This window comes from Callospermophilus lateralis, chromosome 2, assembly GCF_048772815.1.
Source record: "Callospermophilus lateralis isolate mCalLat2 chromosome 2, mCalLat2.hap1, whole genome shotgun sequence".
Classification (NCBI taxonomy): domain Eukaryota; kingdom Metazoa; phylum Chordata; class Mammalia; order Rodentia; family Sciuridae; genus Callospermophilus; species Callospermophilus lateralis.
This window is the reverse complement of record NC_135306.1, coordinates 175,633,994-175,640,738: the sequence shown is the minus strand read 5'-3', so window position 1 is coordinate 175,640,738 and position 6,745 is coordinate 175,633,994.

The window sequence follows — 6,745 nt, the reverse complement described above, 5'->3', positions numbered from 1 at the left end:
ATTTAAAATATGAAGTAGGCTGAAAATTAATCTTCCCATGACCCTGAGCCCAGTTACTTGTACATAGCTGATGCTTAATAAGTGCATGGTGAGTTTGCAGAATTTTTGGAGGTAGGCTGTCCAGCCTACCTCTAAATATCCCTTGTGATCAGGTAGACCCCGTAGAGGAGTCAGGAAAGACACTACCAGGGCTAATCTAACTCTTTGAACATGACCAAGCTATTTTTTTTTCATATCAAACCTGTGGGAAATATAAAAAATGATGTCAACAAATATTCTCCCGGAAATTGATTTATGAAACCAAATATGAAATTACTGGTACTTCTCCAAGGAGAAACAAGATTGAAAGCTCCTGCATATAGCCTGCTTATAATAAGATATTTTGTGTCTCAATTCCAGAAGCTGGCGATTGAACTCCCAGAAATAAACTGGCACCAATTCCCGTGAATGAAATGACTATGAATCATTTCATTCTTGAAAATTAAACAAAGATGTGACTTAACAGGTGATGAGTTGGGTGGATGTGCAATATTTCCACAAACACTCAGCCACAATATGCACTCATGTTATTGGTATGATTTGGAACCTTTTAAACATTCCTGCATCTGAGTTGTATGAGAGAAGAAACAAGCATATCTGTTTAAACATGTTGAACAAATTATTTTTGTGAAAGTTTGTCTTTCAGTGTTTCAGATGAGGTGATGGTAGTTCTTAGGGTATGGATAGTCCCATAGTCAGGGCACCCTATTAGAAACAAGTGATTGCTTTTGAATTATTTCCTCACCTAAATGAGAAACAAGGAGAGAGAAGACCAGAATTAACAGTCACTTCATGACTCTTTGTTTACAAAGCCAGAAACCCATTTTTCCATCATTTTGAGCACATATAAGGCTGTGCTGTGAAATACAGTAACACTAACCACACATGTAAGTTTAAATTAATTTAAATTCAATCAAATTTTAAATTCAATTTCTCAGTTGCACTAGTAACATTCCTAGTGCTTCATAGCCACACGTAGTTAGTGCTCCCATATTGAATAGTCAAGATTTAAAACATTGTCATCGTTTCGGAGTCAGCTTATTAATTCCCACCTTCCCATTTTTTCAAGTCAGAAGAGTAATATTTATCTCAAAAGCCCTCATAAAAAGATATCATAGGGTCCATAAGAATATACCTGAAATTAATTTTGCTAAAATTTATTCTGGAAACTGTATCTTTAGTTTAAATAAACATAAGATATTGAATAATTAGGTCTCAAAATATTCAGAAAAAAATAAAAGATTTTTGGAGTCTACTAGAAGAGCTAAGTGAATTTTTGACCTTTGATACAATATAGCAGTTTATCAGATCTCATTTGAAGTAAGGAAATGGCCCAGTTAATATATTTACATATAAGTAGCAATACATTCTGAAGAGTGATTCACAAGGTGACTTCATTACTGTGGGAACAGCAGAGCATGTGTTTATACAAAATAGAATGGCTACAGTGTCACTAGGCAGTAAAATCTTATCAGACCACTGTCCCATATGCAATCCATCATCAAATTAAATGTCATTTTGTGGTGCACAACCGTATATGTTTGAAATACTGACTGGGAAATCTCAAACATGATGAAGACCTGCATGAAATACTAATTTTTTTCTCTTATGCAAACTTTGAGAAGAAGAGAACAAGAGAACCACAGAATAAGATACAAAGGAGCAAATGAGATTCTCTGACCTGGAAAACTCACTTGTTAGGTGAGATGGTCAAGGACAGGTGGAGAAGATGGCAAGAGGGCTGGAAGTGAAGTTACTTTCAAAACTCTGCAGAGTTGTTAGCTTATTTCTAGGAAGACTTGTAAATCTCAATGACATTATTTGGGTGCATTACTTTATCCAAAGATAAAACCAATGGTAGATTAAGCAGTTCCTGTTACCAGTAAGGATTAGTGAAGAGGAATGTTACCACTGTGTGTGTGTGTGAAGAGGATCCACCATTATTTATTCAAAACAGAAAGGAGTACCCACTAGCACCAGTCTTGTCTCAGGTCCTCAGAGTTTGTTGGGAGAAATAGACATTAAAGAGATAATCAAATGGGTAACTATGACTAAAATAAATATTTTATAGGAAAAATAAAAGGTCCTATAAAAGAATATAATTAGAGGATGAAACTTTTGAGAGGTAGGGAAACTTTCCCTAAAGAAATGATCTTCATTGAGACACCTAAAAGATGAGCAGAGTTCATTCCAGAGAAGTGGAGAAAAGGTTTTCTTGGATGGAGGATATGTGCATGGAATCCCTAAAACAGGAAACAGCATGTAGCATTTGCTGTGTGGCAGAGCACAGCGAGAAAAAGAAGAGTGTGACACGAGACTGGGGATTTAGTGGCACCTACTCATCAGAACCCTATAGAGCAGGGTCAGTGAATAAATAAATGAAACATGCATCTATGTAAATATTGCTAGCTTGTGTTTCAATGAATGGTTAAAATTCACAGAAAAAGCACAAAAGTCTGCAAAAGTGCACGATATAGAGTGTTACTTAGTTATCCAGATCTATGAAAAGAAGGATTTCCAGATGGAAGGAAACAGTGTTTTCAAAGTTGTAGAGGTAAGAAAAAATATGGTGTTTTCTAGAAATAGTGAGGGAAAGGACAAGAGGAAAAGCTACATCAGAGATGAGGCCAGATTGTTCAAATTTTTAAATGACAGGATAAGGTGAATGAACTAACCCTGTTTTGCAATAGGGAAACTGACAATTTTTCAACAGGGAAATGAGAACTTCATTTAGGATGATTGATCAAGTGGTGGTGAATGGTTGAGAAGGGAAAAAAATTAAATAAATATGAGAGTTTGGATTTGCTGTTGTGGCCCAAAGCAAATTATTCTAGATTCTTAAGATGAACATAAAAACTTCAGTGAGAAAAATAGTTCAGTGTATGTGGGAGGGAAGGTGGTAGTTGGGGGTTTGTGGATTTGAAGAGTCAGACTCTAAAAGCTACTGGGATGGGATCCTCCTGGCCTCTATTTTCTTCTTCTCCCACTACCAGCATCCAAACTTTCTTTTGGAAACCCCCACCTCAGTGTCATGGTATTTGGTAATTAAGTAGTTAGTAATTAGTTCAGGGATATACAGATGATTCTATTTGGGCCAATAAGAAACAGGAGCCATTTGCTGGGACTTCTCTGGGAAAGAAGTTCCTTGGTGTTTTTCCAGGAGTGCTCAGAAGTGGTGGGTGGTCTTCCTCCTTCTGAGGACAGTAAGCTGAGACTGTGGAGCTGGAACAGCTGCAGTATTTTTATGCAAGGATCGGGAACCAGGATGTGGACCAGCCTTTCACAGGGGCCAGAGCAGAGTCAAATGATCACAGAGAAACTCTTCCAGTCCCCTGATGACCTCGAGGACCTCTGGCTCAATCTCTGCAGCCCAGTGGTGTGACCAGTAAATTTCTTCTTTTTGTGTAGGTCAGTTTGTAAGGGATCTCTGTAGCTTCACACCACCACAATGTCCCTTGATGATACAGGGAAGATGACAAAAAGGAATTAATCTTTAAAAACAGAAAACTCTTGAGAACTCCTTGCCAGGATTACTCTTATCTCAACTATTTGGTAATACCAAAATTGGCTTTTGAATAAAAAGTATAGGGAAGAAAATGAAGGGGAAAAGGGATTATAATTTATATGGGGTACAGCAAGTCATTGTATTAAAACCAAAGATCCCTCTTTTAGGGGAGTACTGGACCACTGAGCCACATCCCCAGCCCTATTTGGTATTTTATTTCAACTCAGGGTCTCACTGAGTTGCTTAGTACCTCGCTTTTGCTGAGGCTGGGGATCCTCCTGCCTCAGCCTCCTGAGCTGCTGGGGACAGGCATGCACCACCATGCCTGACTCCAAAACTCCCTCTTACAACCATGTGCTTCTGTTCATTTTTGTTCCAGAATTGTTGCTTGCACTAAAGAACCATGACCAAAATGCTCCCTATATAATGAAATTAAAAACATTGAGAGTCACCAGTAGCTGCACTTGACTATCTTTTGAGTTGGGACCCTGATGCATAAACTATATTACAGCTTGAGTTTAACACATAATATGTAACAGACATATTCCCATGTCAATAAATGAAGATTTGCATTCTTTTTCTTTTTTTGTATTATATCTTTTCCTAGCAGTTTCACAAATATATTTTTATAAAGAATACCTATAGGAAGGAGGTAAGGAGTAATAGTTTAAAGCCAAAGTATATCCTCAAACTTTGGTTCTGACCCTAACCTCTCAAATAGTCTCTGGTTCCTCATTTCTGCTTTTTTGGTTTAAATGAAAAGATGTCTCTACAGTCCTTAGCACAGGTAATGAGCATTATTATCATCATTTTGAACATTATTTATGTATATTACAGGGGGCCAAAGTGAGAAGACATATATTAGATATAGATAAAGAATATAATTAGTCTCTGCACAATAGAAAAAAAGTTACTTATAAGTAACCAGAAATTATCATATTACTTCAGAAATATTATATTACTAAAAAATTGCTAATCTGAGAGTCAAATATTTTTTATAGTATAATTGATGTAAAATTTGAGCAAGGAGATTGTTTGAACAACAGAATGGCTGGGCCCGTTTACTGATTCCTTCCCATCTTCCACAAATTAAGATGAACAGAAACATAAGAGTGGAGTTTATGGTCTTTATGAAAAAGTGATTTTCTCTGTGTCCTTAGGCAAAATGCCTTCAATTGACACAGGCTCCATCTGTACTCCAGGCAAAGCTGCACGTTCTTCTTTTTTTAAATGTGTGTTTTTAAAATACCATTTGGCACCTACTCTACAAAGCTTAAAAATTAGCTTTTGGGAAAAAAAATCACCCAAAATGTTGCCTCTTGTACAGGCAAGCAAATTGGATTCATGTAAATGATCCTTAAGAAATGTCTTTACGTCTGTATTCCAACAATTGCATTTTTAAAAATACACATTGATTTGCTTTTGAAATTCTAGTCTCTATATTTTTCCTCTATTAAAAAAATCTGAATTATGCAAGGATATCTTACATTAAGAAATCTAGTAATAAAAATGCCTGTTTGCATCATAGGAAAAGTAGGGAATTGCTATTTAATTTTCAAAATGATTTTCAAAAATAATTCAAAGTAAAATCCCTTAAACTCGCCAAGGGAACTAAACACATGATTTAAATTTAATACAGCTTTTCTCAAACACATCTACTATGCATATATATAGTAACACAACAATAAAAATTTAAAATGTCAACATATTCTCTATTATACTCCTTGCAGTATCAGTATTCCTGTAAATATTTTGAGATAGAAAGAGATGGAGGTACTTCTAGCACAAACAGCCCTGGAAATACAAGTACCAGTCCCCATCTAGTACTGGTACACATCTAGTACCCACTGACAAAGTGGTAAAAACCAGGGTAATTCATCCATTAGACTATAAGATATTGCAAGGCAGGACTATGTCTTATTAATGTTTGTGTTAACACATATTAAGTATTTGCATTCTAAAACTTAAATTCCGTGAACTAGTCAACAATATTGTTAACTGAATGACTCCAGACAAAATAAATCAGGACATCAACCACACCCTTAATATATCTGAATTAATTCCACATGGATCAAAGATTTAAACATTAAAAAAATAGATTTCTATTTCAACAATATGAAAGACTAGGTTTGTGGAGACTTCTAAAACCTTAAAGTTTGAAAATAATTTTATATATTTTCAATGCATGAATTAAATATATTCTCAATGCATGAATCATCTATCATAAATTTCAAACTTGATTCCATTAATGAAGTGAATTTTCAAATTCCTTGAGGCCAGAATCAACAAAATAATCTGGCACTGAAATTCCTTACTCCTGTGTTATGGTTTTGGTGTGAGATGGCTCCCAAAAGGTCACATGTGAAACAGTTCAAGAAGGATCAGAGGAGAAATGATTGGGCTGTGAGAGTCTTAACCCAATCAATGAATTAACCCCCTGATAGGGATTAACTGAGTGGTAATTGAAGGCAGGTAGGGTGTGGCTGGAGGAGGTGGGGCATTGAGGGTGCGACTTTAGGGTATATATTTTGCATCAGGCAATGTAGTGTCTGCTTTCTAATCATCATGTGAGCTGCTTCCTTTTGGCACACTCTTCTGCCATGATCTACCTCACCTTGAGCCCCGAGGAATGGAGCCAGCAACTTATGGACTGAGACCTCTGAAACTGTGAGCCCTTAAATAAACCTTTCCTCCTCTACAGTTGTTCTGGTCGGGTCTTTCAGTCGCAGCCACGAAAAAGCTGACTAACACATGCTGGTAGCTCGATTTAGTTTACTAGGCCACACAGGAGATGTGCAGTTGGTAGGGAATACACCAGAAACAGAAGGTAAAACAGATTCTAGCATAGAAAGGGTACCTCATGCCCCCCAAGTTAGCAACCTAATTAAATGATAAATAAGCTTATAAGAAGAAAGGCTTGGGCTATCTCGGGTTAGAACCTCGAAAGAGGAAGGATAGGTAAAGAATCTCTTCCACTACAGATTCCTAACCATAGGCCCCACTCAGACTAGTTAGAAGGATGAAATTAACATTATTTGGGACCCCACCCCATCCCAAAATACCTCTAATAAAAATTTTGGATCAAAGTGATAGAATGTAGTTATTGAACTGCTTATTAAATTTGTTTAAATAATGATTAATCATATGAAGAAGATTGTATTTCTACCTTAATATTCCTAAACCTTACTAATATCCTTTTTC